Below are 15,607 nucleotides of genomic sequence, written 5' to 3'. Positions count from 1 at the left end.
TTCTTCTACTGGCTTTCCTTTTCATTGCAAAACTTAGATCATCAAGCTCGACTCGAAAGAGTATAAATAACCACTTAAAATTACATTCAAATGATCACTGCCCTTACAAGGCAAAATTCAAATAACAAAAATTAATTTCAGCCGAGCACGGCTAGGGCTCGAATCCAGGTCCTCAGAGCAACACAAATGTTGCCAAGACCGCTTAACGTTCTGAGCCATCAACACTTCCAAAACGGTTGCGCAAAAAACATGTGTATACCAGGAAGCAATTGTAGGTGTGTGGATTAATTATCCATCGCTACAACAAAAATCTGCTTTGAAAAGGACTGTTCCTAGAATGAAGACAAATGTCAAACTTTGACAAATTTGAATTTAATTCGCATATGCAAGTTTCGCATCAGGGCGGAATAAATAAAAGTTATCAACGTACGACACTTGTAAAGCCACATAGCCCAATATGCCTGATTAGCCGCTTAGCCAACGGCGAAACGCGTCGCATAATGGTGGGTACGTAGGTTCTTCTCCTGGCTTTCCTTTTCATTGCAAAACTTAGATCATCAAGCTCGACTCGAAAGAGTATAAATAACCACTTAAAATTACTTTCAAATGATGACTGCCCTTACAAGGCAAAATTCTAATAACAAAAATATATATATATATATATATATTCAATTCTAATATAAGGCATATGACGCATCATGTTTGAATCAAAAATTACAAATCGAAATATTATTATCAAACTTATCAATATATTTCCAAGTAGCGAAGCGTCCGCTACCGCGTATGCAGAAATGGAATACAAAACAAAAAATAATACTTTACATGGAAATCGTGAATACTGTATAATTTGTTGTGCTATAATTCCGAATTCCACCTCTATTCTTACATCTAATGACAAGTTTATTATCATTTAATGCTCTTCATACCCATAAGCACGAAATATCTTCCTTTTTTCCATTATACAGATTCAAAAGCAAATCGAATTCCAATTATAAAATTTAGCAAATACCTACAGGTTCCACATTTATTTCCATTTAGCACTTTTCGAACCTATAAGTACACATTTTCAAGACTTCGTCCATATATCAATGGTACTTCTACTTTCAATTAATTTAGTACCAGTTAATATAAAAAACCTTTAGTACTTCTTTTTCTGTCAGTGACTAACATTCCAATTTTTCGGTTTCCAGCTCACTCCATTACAAATTTAGAGCATTTAGTACTAAACATAAATTCGAATTTCCAAAGCTGTCTTCAAAGCTCAATCGTACACTTAAACAGTAGTCTAAATTCAAATTTTCAGGATTTCAGCTATACCTCAGCTATTCACCCAAATCCAAATTGTACCAAATTTAGTACAACTTTCAAATAGTAATCGTAAGTACAAATTAAAAAAATTCCAGCTCTATCTGTTCACCAAAATCCATATTGTACCAAATTTAGTACAATTTACTACATCAAAACGAATTTCCAGAACCATATTCCAAAACTATCTCAATCCTATACTCCGACGGCAATCTTCGTTACAACTATCAAGATTTCAAAGTCCAAATTATACACAATTTAGTAATTTTCGTACCCATAAGTACAAATTTCCAAGCCCACCATGATTTCATGCACTGCAATAATAATCGAAAGTCCACATTAAAGGATTTCAACTCTATCCGTTGACCTACAACCAAATTGTACGTATATTACTATTTGTAGACGTAAGCTCGATTTTCCAAAATTTCCTCAATTCTGTACTCCAACAGTAATTTTAATTCCAAATTTCAGGATCACAGCCCTATCCGTTCATATAAATTCAAATTGTACCATATTTAGTAGTTTTCGTACCCATGAGAACGAATTTCCTATACTACACTCCAACAGTCATTTTAATTTCTAATTTCAAGACTCCAGCTCTATTTGTTCACCAAAATCCAACATGTACCAAATTTAGTACTTTTCGTACAAAATAATATTCTATATATATATATATTTTCAAAATATATACTATTAGAACTAAATTTAGTAAAGTTTGATACTATTGGTACACGTGTAGGTGGAATATTCAAAAACTCCTTTGTGCATTTTTCTAACTTTCCATCAGTAACCCACATTCAAAATTTCAGAATTCTAGGTCTTCGCGTTTGTCTAATACAATAGTACCATATTTAGTACATTTCAGTACTTTTCGAGCCATTCTAAATTTCCAAACAACCAGACTTATCGCACGCCAACAACAATCAACTTTAAATTAAGCGGAACGGAATGCGGCCAGGAATCCGGAATGACAAATTGAGGGTAACATCCCTCTTTATAAAAGTGTTATATCAAAAAATCAACCTACAACGAAAATTCGACAAACATATGTTTCAAATGACAAATGGTATAGCACTTCAAGAACTCGTAGAAGGCGGCAAAACCCCTCAAATCACCGAAAATAGGGCTGTACTTTCACTTATATTGATAATTTTCTGCATATACGAAACTTCCAAAACTTTAAAGGAAAAAAGTGGTTCAAATACCGAAAATGGGTAGATACTGTTATATGGGTGCTATACCATGAACCGCTTTTAATATTTTTCAGTGGGAAACTTTGGCACCCCATGAGAATCAAAAATATTAAATTGCGGTCAATTCGTCCGCTATTATACGGGTACTACCTCAAAACAGGGACCAATATTAATAATTTTTGGTCTTGATTCGTGATGGATACTATGGATATCAAATGATTGTTCTCACTTAAACAAATATAAATATTTAATATACTTTTCTAATTTCAAAAATTGACATTCGGGCGATTTCTAATTCTTGTTTCAGAATAATAATGAGATATTTATATTCCTATTGCAATTAATCATTTAATTTAAATTAACATAATTTTTATTAATTATTAACTTGGTGTTTCCCCAAAGCAACTTTACGCATGCTTACACACAATTTTTGAAAATGATTTATGACAACATCATTTTTTTTCTTTTGTTTTAATCGATTTTAAATGACCACAGATCGTACGTATAAAATCAATTACACTCGAAAAAATTAATTAATGTTGAAAAATATTTCCAGGAGCGTCGGTCTTGGGAGCAGTTTTTTACTCTGATATATTTCCTCGCTTTATATGCCTTTTAAGCCAGCGTAGTCGCTGCAACTCGATACGACTGACTATGTCGATGTACGTATATAGATGGTACAGAATGTAGTTCATTCGACGCCGATATTCATCGTCGACGCAGATCAACCATAGATCTTTCGGAATTTTTTTCTCTCAAACGCTCCAAGAGCTGCCTAATCTGTTTGCGCAAGTACCCATGTTTCTGATCCATACACCAGCACGGTTAGTATCAGGGTATTGTAAAGTGTGTGTTTGGTCTGGCCAGAAGTGGCCTTGTTTCTAAATTGCTTACTTCCACACTTGGCCCGGGATTACTGGACGTCTTTCCAATACCACTTTGACAGACTGCAAAATGGGATTGGCAAGACGTCCATTATGTCGATGTCATCCGGGTGGGAAGTAACATATGTTGTTTGGTATATAGAGTGCTATTTCTGTTCACCTTTGTCTCACGTATTACCTTTTCAAGCAGGATGTTAAAAAGATCAAACGACAAACTGTCACCGTATCTGAATCCTCGTTCGGTATTAAAGGACTCCGAGAGTTTCTTTCGACTTTAACTGCTGACCTTGTGCCAGTTAATGTTATCCTGCATATCGTCTAATAACGTCATTGACCATTGGCTTCAGTCGTTAACACAGCACACTGGATAGCACTTTATATGCGATGGAAGAAGACTCCGTTTATGTGCACGGGACACAGGATACTGAGGTTCAAATCATTGGGTATGCTTTCTTCTAGCCAAATTGTACTAAGCAGTTGATGCATACTTCTGATCAGCGCGTGGCCACCGGTCTTGAATAGTTCGGCTGGTAATCCGTCGGCACCTGGTGCTTTATTACTATTCAGTCCATTAATTCCTATTTTGACCTCATCTTGGGTAGGTGGTATACAATTTTAACGTCATCTCTTATTGGTTCTGGGGTATCTTCTTCTCCGTTAATATTTATACCAGAAGCTTATACCTGATCGTATCATGGGTTTATTGATGGTGGTCTTTTGTACCCTATTGTTGCTTTTGCTGCCGTTTGTAGGAGTGGGCAATTTTATGCAATTGCACTTCTATATTATTATCGGGATAAGGAGTGTTTTCGTCAAGCAGGTGAGTAAGTTAAGCGGAGAGTATGCTTCTGCTACCTGATGGGTTTACAGCTTTCCGACGACGAGTTAGATCGAACCTTTGTTGCTACATTAAGAGGATTGCGAACCTTGGCTTCTACAAGGTAGTGGTCCGAATCGATATTCGCTCCTCGGATCGATCGAACATTTAAAACACTGAATGAATGCCTTCCGTCAATCACAACATCATCGATTTTGTTTCTGATTGTTTGATCGGGAGTAATGCAGATGGCCTTGGGTATATCGAGATGCTTGAATCTGGAGCTTCCATGTTTTTGGTTGCCGTGAAGTCAATCAATCTCATGCCGTTGTCGGATGTTTCTTCATGTAGGCTGAATTTTCCGACGTGGGGCCAAAAAAAAATTCCCTTCCGATTTTTGCATTAAAATCTCCTAGCAGAATTCTAATGCCATGGACAGGGCAGCAGTCATATGTCATTAAAACGAGTGCGAACTTTGCCTCCTACAAGGTAATGGTTCGAATCAATATTCGCTCCTCGGATTGATCGAACGTCTAAAACACTGGATAAATGCCGTCCGTCTATCACAACATGACCAATTTGGTTTCTCGTTGCTTGATCGGTTGCTTGATCAAATGTGATAATAGTAATACTAAACAATATCGGAATACGTAGACAAGTATCTTGAAGAGTTTATGTGAGTTCCTGCCAATAGGCCTACCTCACAGTGGCTGAGCCACAGACGGAAAAGCGCCCACCAGCGCTCCAGCACCGAAGCACTGTACCAATTGGAGAGCATGCAAAAGTCACACCCCCCCCACTTGGTGAAGGGCGAAACCACAACCCCCGCGAAGCTCCTCAGGGGGCCACACCAACAGTCAGGATGGATCGACAGATCCAGGGACACCTGACACCCGCGGTACGGAAAAACCTCCGCTCAGGCTCGAGACCGAGGCCTCTTGAATTTTTAGACAAGTATTTACCTGACCACATAGAAATCTTGGATCTATTATAAACTTCTCGGGTCTATGTTCTTCAGGAGTAAATATATACGCCATAGAATAGAAATTTTGTCATTTTTCACACACAAATCAGGGTCCATTTGATCAATTAAATATTGACAGACAAAATCGAAACAGGCATGCGTATTCCATGGGCATACACCCATCCATGTTCGGGTCAAAATTGTGGCCTCTAGATCAACCAGAAAAGCAGACAAAAATAAAGTTTTTGGTCCATTTCATCCCCTTAATATTAACCGATCAATACCAAACAAATAGGGGTCTTCTTTGGCCAAAACCTGTCCTACATGCAGAATTTTTTGGCGATTAGTCTATAGCTGTGGTCTGTATCGTGTTTACAAATTATAATGGACAGACGGATGGACGGACACACATGTCTAGATCGACTCAGCTAGTCGAGATATGACAATCGGTATACTAAAGATTGGGTCTAAGACCAATATTTCACGGCATTACAGACACTTGGGGCCACACAACATAGTTCTGTAGAGTATAAAAATAACACCCAATTTTTCTTTGAGTGTAAAAACACACACACACAAATAATAAGCAAAGGCCATTACCATGATAAACAAATTACTTTATTAATGATTCAATATCGATTTCAAAAAAAGATCTTCTAGGCATATTTAACCTGAACAGCAACAACAACAATGTACGAGTAGTATGTACATGGCTATGTAAATCAATCAAATCGTGATGGTAATGTTTGGTTTTTCACATGCTTTCGGTGAATATGGATTTCAAGAAAAAATGAGAAGCATTCAAAATGAACGACCGACCAAACGGCCGATAAACCGACTTTCAGGTGGTATATTTTGTTTCTTTCCTCAACTAACTTCTTCTTCGATTATATTGAAAGTGAAAGTTTTTTTTAGTTTTGAGTAGTGTTACTCGTTCGTTGTTTGTTTTGGTTATGAGAGGTTGGTTGGTGGTTTCGGTAGCGATTTCATGTTAATTTTTGTTTTTTTGGATGAAGTTTTACAAACCGCATTACGAACTTGGGTCTGGTTTAGATATAGGCAAATGTGTGTGTGGTGCGTGTTGTGCGTTTGGGTCAGTGTGTCTGCTGCTGTTGCTGCTTCTCCTTTATTTATGGCTTTACCTTGAATTTCTTTTCTTTCTTCCATTCAATATTTATTGCATAAATTAGCGATTCTAATTAATAGCGTTGTGTTGTTGATTTTGTGCTATTATAGACGAAGAAATTTGGCGATTAATAAATGTTATCATTTTCCGCAGTATTGCATAACTTTTTTTGTTTTTGTCTGCAAAAAATTAGCATTTTAAAAGAGAATACCCCATTTTTTGTTGGTCTGTTGAAAAGAAAGTTTGAATGAAATTGCAATCAGCCGTTGAATAAAAGTTTTAAAAACCCATTAACCCTGTTTTCGTTGATAAATGGATTTTGTAAATAAATATTGACATTTTTTGGTTGTTTTGTATTCACTGAAACAATTTACATAGATTTACATTTACGATAGCAGCAGATATCATAACAAAGGCGGATTAAAATGAATTATATGTATCTTTGATGTGGAAGACAACATTTGAAGTGCTAAATAAGCGTAACGAATTGAAAATTAAATGACTAAAATTAAAAATATGTAATCGTTAGGTATTGAAATGTAAATAATAGAGGCAAAGATCAACATATGTAACAAATCATAAAGACGGTTTTCAATATTTGTTTAAGGGGACCCCCCGTTCATGATTTAAAATGCTTGCGATTTTCAAACGGCTGGCGTCCGTCTGTCCTTTATAATTTGTAAATACGATACAGGCCACCGTTATGGACCAATCTTTGCATGTAGGATGGGTTCTGGCCAATGAAGACCCCTATAACTTTTGGTAAAGATAGGTTAGGGGACGAAATGGACCAAATACTTAACTTTTGTGGGTTTTTCTAATTGTCCAAATTTTAAATGGAGAAGGGGATCGGGCCAAAGAATAAGCATTCTTCTTTTGATAAAGATCGGCCAATATTTAGCGGGTCAAATGAACCCTGACTTTTGTGTGAAAAATAACAAAATTTGTATTCTATGGCGTATAAATTTACTCCTGAAGGACATAGACCCAAGAGGAGTGGCTGACCTTTACATTGATGCCAATTTTATTGTCGTATGTATGTTAAACATTTACATATTCAAATATTATTTAGTAACCCATTACCACACTAGAGGGCGAAAATATACCACTGATCGGTTTGAAATTTTCCATTAGGTTCCAGTTATGGTCAAGGCCAACTCTAATAATATTCGGTGATGATCAGATAATGATTGTGGAATATAGAGACTGAATACTTATTTTTTGAGTCGATCTTTAGGTCACAATTATAGGCGGACTATCACAACACAACCCTGGACAAGTAATTAGAAGGACTTTACTCAATATTCGGAAACTATGTCAGTATAAGGAAGAGGTGATGTTTACCTCTAATCGAACAAGGGGGTGCAAATATCACGAAATATTTCCCAGACAAGGTAGAGTTCCATGGTAATTGTGTATGATATTGTATGGCCCGCCCCGTCTATACTACACTGCTCCACTCACTTTTTTTGTAATTAACGAAAAAGTCCTTCTTCTTAACCGCAGGCTGGATTTCCTATCGCTGGAACATTCGATTTGAAAAATTCCAACGGCACATGTCTGCCTCTAATATGGACTAGGATTAATAACATCGCACAAAAATTAACAAAATGACGGACATATGAAATTTAATTTTAGAAATCGTGTAGAAAAAATAAGGAAGATCATGGCCGATTGCATTTATGCCAGTTCATACGATAGCACAATACTTACAGAATAACAATTAAAATTTGAAACCGATTGGATTAGTTTTTTAGTTATCGTGAGAGAAATTTTAGCTAACACAATAAATTGACTATATCTTCAACAATTTTTGAAATATTCACTTGAAATCCCTGAAATTGTGCAGGTTCGGATTAAATATAGAAAACCAAAATTATTTTTTTTAAACTGAGAATATGTGGGGTCCCCTTAAAGCATATCCAATCATCTCGGCCTTCCAAATCGATCTAACAATTGTTTGATATGTAATGAGATGCAGAACATTGTTTGGTCTACGTTTTATTGAATGGAAGCAAAAATGTCGGAAATAGCGTCAATTTTTAAAATAAGTTTAGATTTGGCCAACGAAACCATCAAGCTGCCCGATTGTTGCTCAGCGGTATTTTGGCTCATTCATCTCATTCTGTATATAAAAACCAAGGCTGTGGAGTTGATAGGATTTTGGAGAGACAGTACTTTAACCTTATTTTGTTAAAGATTCCAAAAAAAAAGCCGGAATATATTATGTGGAAAAAGTGATAAGTGTGGAAGTGATAAATTGTAACGAAAGAAGTCGTAACAGTACTTTTTATAAACATTAATTAAAATGTAAAATGTCAGTCAGGGTTGCCAACAGCCTTTGATTTGCGGAGGTCTTCAGGATGACAAACAAGTTTTATTATTCGCTTTATATAGGGTATACAAAATATACAAAACAAATAAAAAAAAAATTATGGAAATTGTGAGTAATATATAATTTGTTGTACTATAATTCCGAATTCCATCTTTGCTTCTACATCTAATATCAATTTTATTATCATTTATTACATTTGATACTCAAAGGTACGAATCGTAAGTTCAAATTTAAGAATTCCAGCTCTATCACAATTCTACACTGCAATAGCAACCATTATTCCAAATTTTAGGTTCTCAACTCTCTCCGTTCACCCAAAATCAAAATTGTACTAAATTTAGTACTTTTCGCAATCATAAGTACGATTTTTAAAGCCACCTCAATACTATACTCCAATAATTCTAATACTTATTTTTAGGATTCCATCTCTATACACTTAACTAAATGCAAATATTACAATTTCCATGCAACAACACCACTCCCCAGCCTGTATTTCATATAATATTTCAAGACCCTTGCTATAAATGTTCAGTATATATAATATACACAATTAGAACTAAATTTAGTAAAGTTTAGTACTTTTCATACATTTATAGGTGGAATTTCCAAAACCTTTTTGTACGACTTTCTAGCTTTCTGTGAGTGACTGATCTGATCTCAAAATTTTGCCCTTTCGTGGGGGCGGTACCAAAAGGAGTGGACCAATGGTTCTCATCTTCGAACTTGATCTAGGCATGATAAAGATAATAGGTTTTGCAAAGTTTTGTTCAAATCGGAGAGTCCGTATGATATTATAAAATTAATTAATCAGCTATATGTTGACCACTTTGATTTCACTTTGAAGGGGAGGTACCAGAAGGAGTGGGTCAATATTTCATCTTTGAACTTAAACTAAGTTTGTCAGAAATATTACGATGTGCCAAGATTGGATGTAATCGGTTACACCCTTCGAGAGTTATCGTTCGCACCAACGGGCCAGACAGACTGCAAAATTTTTGCGGTGTGCCTCTCATAATTGATGGTTTTACATTGCCTATGACATGTTCGCTGAAAAACAATCGATCATTTGCATCGCCGTTGTACATCCACGAACAATTTTTAATGGAAGATCGATTGCTGTTTTGCTTCGGCCTCACATTCTGTTTTATCCAAAATTATTTTATGCCAATCGACTCAAGGTTTTTTATGCACGGGTTTGAACGAGAACAAAAATTTCTTTATAGCCAGCTGTATTGAATTTATGCCCATGAAATAAATGTACAAGGATGTCCCTATCCCACAGCATGCCCCATAACGATTTTGCGGCGGAGCTTCGGCCGATTCAATTAATTCAGTTTTGCACAATAAAAATAAATATAGTTTTGCACAGTATAAAAAAATCCATTTTTACACTTCTAATTTTATTCATTGTTTATATATTTATAACCATGAGAAAGACACTATTGTTTCAAAAAATGTAAACATTTCATTACTATCAAAATTATTTTCCTACTTTACCACAATTTGTGCTCATATTTTCCTTTGTCTCTCTCTCTGTCTCTCTCCTTTGGCAAACAAAATAATCCTTCCGAAGAAAAAAAAGCAACCGCATGACTGCTGTTTCTTTTGCTAACAACCACCGTTTCTCCAATGAGTGGTTAGATTTGCATTCCACTGTTTCTAGATTTTTGACACTGCACTGTGTTATAAAATTAGCATATGTATTTTCCAAACTATTTCGATATAAAAGCCAAATACAATATATGAAACAAGTGTTTATATGATCTTTCAACGACGCAAAACATGAACATGTAAGATACATAAATAGAAACGAGACTTAAAGAAAAAGAAAACATAAACTGAAAATAGAAAAATTAAAACGACAAAGAGTTTCTGTGCCATAGATCGGCAACCACATCCAAAAACAATCCAAAGTTGTTTTAATTTTCTATGAAAAAAACAGTTTTTAAAGTTTTATGAAATGCATTCATAAAATTCAGAAATCCGGGCATTGGCAACAATTTCTGAATTTTATTCATTTAATATACAAATTAAATACCGAAATATTCGGTATTTTATAGATTTTACACTTGTTCTTCAACCGAATTCTCTGTAATTTGGGTAGCAAATATTCTTATCAAAAATTAGGTAAAATAAGTTAGCCCCTAAAATATATAAGTTAAGTTAAACTCGGTATTTTGGGAGATTTAGAATGTTTTTCAACCAAATTGACTAAATTTTTTAGTATGTTGCATTCTAATTTTCGATTTATTAACCGAATTAGCTCTATTTTATATACACATTGGATTGAAAATCTAAGTCCTCGCCTCGAGGTATCAAGGTATAGAAAAATATGACAAGCAGAACTTGTTTTAATATTAAAATTTGCACTAATCAAGTTGCGGAAATATCCCCCCTTTTGTATACACCATATTTATCCTTCACGAGCCTTTAAGCATGGGAGACCTATTAGATTGGTATTTTCTACAAAATCGATTTTTAATATATTCTACCTTTAAAATCTCCAATGTCAATAAATTCATTTATTTTACATTTAGTGAACCCCTCGCGGGTGTTTTCTATATATAAATAATTTTTTGAAAATTCTTTGACTTCTGCATTATTTAATGGGGCGCATATGATGTGTAATAATTTTATTAAATTACTCTCTGGCGACAAAAAATTACAATTCCTGGAAAAAAGTCCCACAATTTACAATTTCAGACGCTTAATAGAATAATCTTATTAAATAATGTAGCCCTGTGATGCAGGCAGGCAGACAGACAGAGAAACAGACAGTTGTCATTTAACCCAGTAATCTAGAATCCCAACAGACACAGCACAGGAACACCAATTGTAACGTTGACCTATTCATAGTGCAATAAAAACATCACAGAAATGTAACTGGTTGTAGTGGAAGTTTTTTTTCGTATGCAAATGATGTTAGTAATAAAAAACCTAAGTTTCCTATAAAAAATCCTATAAACATGTTTAAGTATTTCCATACCCGGTTATTCGGGTTCCACGACCAACAAATGGAAGAAAATTACAACAACCACAAAATGCTTACAGATGAATGACATCTAAATCAAATGCACATTTTTTGTTGCTGTGTTGTTGTTGTTACCACGTACGATTGCATCGAAATAATAGAATGTTGACCATGGACATCGTATGTGGAGACATGCCGCCCCTCACCATTTACGCACCCATTTGTTACGTTTACAATTTTTTTATTGTTGTTGTTGCCGTTACGAGTCGTAATATTACGAACTACTACAACTATAGCTATTATATCGTTGACCGGTATTCTCCAGTGTCAAATAACCGCCGAACGACCGACCGTATGAAGTATGGTCGGTGAAAGGAGTTTCTGAAGGAGCCACTAAAAACTGGTACAATTTTCAGATTGACGGCAGCCTCACTTGGAAGCTATGCGTAAATAAGCGGCTGTCGTATTCGTTCGTACGTTCGCTCATTACGTAGTTTATGGAAAATAACAAAAAAGAAAAAAAAAACTAAAACATGACAAGACAAATTAGAGAAACTGCATCATTATGTAGCACGAGAGTAAATGAGGGCTCCATTAATGAAGAAAAAAAAAACAGAACGCATAAAAAATTTAAAGAAAACAAATCGTAAATCACATACGCATATTAATGTATATCTCACAGGCAGTGTTGTCAATGTGATTGGATTTGTCAATATTTAGGTGATTTTTAAACGGGATGCAGAAATGCGGATGAAATAGAACCGAAATGTCAGGTTGTAACGTCACTCAGAGGAAAAATGGCAACACTAAATATATAAGCAAGGTCCACAACCACTAAACCAAATTCAACGAGGCGTTGTTTCTGGACAACGATAGATGTCAGCCCCATCACGTATGACGAGCTACAATAAATCATCTACTTAGCCGGAATAAAACTGATTAATGCACTTAATACATGGAAAAATGTACAACAACATGATATTATAGTAAGATATGGTGGTGAAAATTGCTGGGTTTATAATGTCGAATAGTTGTAAGAAGTCATTGAAGACACAGAAACAATATTTGTCATAATTGCTCTCCCAGCTTAAACGAAATAATAGAGGCAATGGAACAACTAAAATGTAACAAAGCAGCAGGAAAAGATTCTTTATGGGCGGACATTCTAAAAGTGGACGAGGAACTGTAGTTGTGTTATCTTGACCTCACATAAGATAATTGGGAGGAAGATAGTCTACCTCCAACGTGGAAGAAAGCCAAATGGCGACATGAAAGATTGTAATAACTGGATAAGAATAACCCTAATCAATACCATATATAGTAGAGTACTCCCTGTAAATGGAAAAATAAATCCATTATTTCTATATAGGAATTTACTTAGCATGCTTCGGAATGTCCGATTTGGGCCAAATACACCCCGTTTTGTTGTATGATTTGTTGCCATTTTAAAGGTAACTTCATAAAGCCTCTCTCGTAGAGCTTCTGCTCTCAATTTGCAAGAAACTGTAGTAGTCGATTTTCACAATCCTTCCAGATACCAATTGTTCATCATTAAAGAAATTTTCCAATCCAAGAAAAATATTATAATCGCTTGGTGCCAAGACCGGACTCCGGACTGTATGGCGGATGCATTAAAACTTCCCAACCAAGCTCCCGAAGTTTCTGGCGAGTCACTGTAGATGTGTGTGGCCTAGCGTTGTCCTGGTGGAACACGACACATCTCCTGATAGCCAATTCTGGCCGTTTATGGTCAATTGTAAATGGTTTAAAACAGTTTTATGGTCGATTTTTAGCTCCTGGATGAAGTTACGAAGTTACATGCCAGTAAATTTCATTTCTCCGATTTTCACGACATTTTCGACGACCGGCACACCTGTACGAGGTGCATCTTTAACATCAACAATTCCTGAATGGAATCTACGAAACCAAAATTGCTCATAATTGGCTGTTACAGTATCGGAACCAAAACACCATTCATAATTTTAGCCGCTTGGCTTGCATTTTCGCCTTTATCAAAGAAAAACTTTAAAGTGTACCGAATTTTCTCTTTTTTTCTCTTCCATTTTTAACACCCTGTAACTCACAACTGAATGCACCAAAACGGCAAAATATTTTTTTTACTGCGAAATGTCATCCTTCCAACGAGCATAAATCTGAAATTGTTTCCTTACGATACTTGACAAGATCTATCTACTCGGTTCGGTGTTCGGGTCACATTGTGGCCTCTACTAGAGCGACCAGAAAAACAGACAATAATAAAGATTTTGGTCCATTTCTTCCCTTATTTCAACTTTGGCCCCCACAGGAAAATTTCGTGACTGTGGTCTGTATCGTGTACGGAATTAAAATGAACAGATGGACACATGTCTAGATCGACTCAGCTAGTCGTGATATGGCGATCACTATACTAAAAGTTGGGTCTAAGACCACTATTTCGCGGCGTTATAAAGCCACATAAATCTATAATACCTTGACAATATGGTTGGGTAGGGTATAAATATAAATTTGTAGTCAATACCGTTAAAAACTTGTCCTCAAAATATCGAACAAGTGGTTGCTTCATTTAATGACCTGCCTGCGTGATAATAACAAACTGATGTGCCTAAAAAATTCGAGTCCAATTTGAGTCCAAGAGTCCAACATCTATGTATATGACGACGAAATTTGGTTGCATTGATCTTGCTGGACTTCAATGAGCATTGCATTAGTGATAATTTTGTGATTTCGGATTCGTCATTCTAGGATATTTGCCAAAAAAACTATATTGGGTATAGATTAGGGATACGTAGAAGAGGGCAAAAGCCGACTTTAAAACTTTTCGATTTTTGCCTTTGACTGAAAAGTAGACTTTCGATTCGTCGATTTTTTCCAAATCGATTTTCGACTTTTACTTACTAATGCTAAATCGACTAAAGATTTAATTTTTTATATTCTATCAACCGATAAAAAAGTTCTGGTATTTGTATTTTTGGGCAATTTAGAGCTTGTGATGATAAACCAAGTATTTATGAAAAAATCGAAAATCGATCGACTTTGCGATTTCCTCAAATATCAATAGTCGACTTCGACTTTGTGACTCATTGAAATAATCGTAAAATTCTATGACGATTTAAAAATGTCTGTCTGTCTGTTTTAACCACTCTAAACTAATTGAAATAGATCGCCAAATTGTTGCATAGAGTTGACATTTGCCTGCCTTAGATGTACTATATCGGTCCACGTTTAGGCATAGCTCCCATATAAGGGAACTCGAATTGGTATTATTTAGTCGTACATGGTAAAAAATCTCCCTTCAAACATTTTTATTTGTGATAGTCTCCATATAGCCCCCTTTTTTATATTAAAATAGATAGCTGATTTTTTCCGCGTTTTAGGTTTGTCCAAATATAGTTATATTCCATCATGTATATTCTGGGGTATATTCTGTACTCGAAAGTATGGAATACTAAGACGATTTTGACGATTTATCGGCCCGCATTTATACCTACCTATAAAAGATGCCTACGGATTTTCGGCATTTTTCATATTTAGGGCGATACAAAGCGAAAATGTTAGGTTCGAAATTAAGCGACATCAATCCCCAATTAGGCATAGCACCTCATATAATGATAACTCTATAAGAAACAAAATGGTTTGCAAAAAATACGAATATTAGTACTAATATTAGGTTCGGGAAAAAAAATCTATTATTTTTGGCAGATGGCTGTACTGATAGATTTTTCGTAAAGTATCGATCAGACAATTTCAGATTGATGCTCGTTGGAAGGGTGACATTTCGCAATATAAAAATATTTTGCAGTTTTTTGTTTGGTGCATTCAGTTTTGAGTTACAGGGTGTTAAAAAGGGAAGTAAACAAAGAGGAAATTCTGTATATTTTACAGTTTTCTTTGACAAAGGCGAAAATGCAAGTCAATCGGCAGTTTTGGTTTCACAGATTCCGTTCAGTTGGTTGATGTTGGTTTTGATTTTGATCGGAGAAATTATCGAAATTGACCGGCATGTTAGCAGCCG

Source organism: Musca vetustissima, unplaced genomic scaffold (genome assembly GCF_032173495.1).
Source record: "Musca vetustissima isolate MV318-11 ecotype Yass unplaced genomic scaffold, APGP_CSIRO_Mvet_v1 utg3481, whole genome shotgun sequence".
Lineage (NCBI taxonomy): Eukaryota > Metazoa > Arthropoda > Insecta > Diptera > Muscidae > Musca > Musca vetustissima.
Note: the sequence above shows the minus strand (reverse complement) of the source record.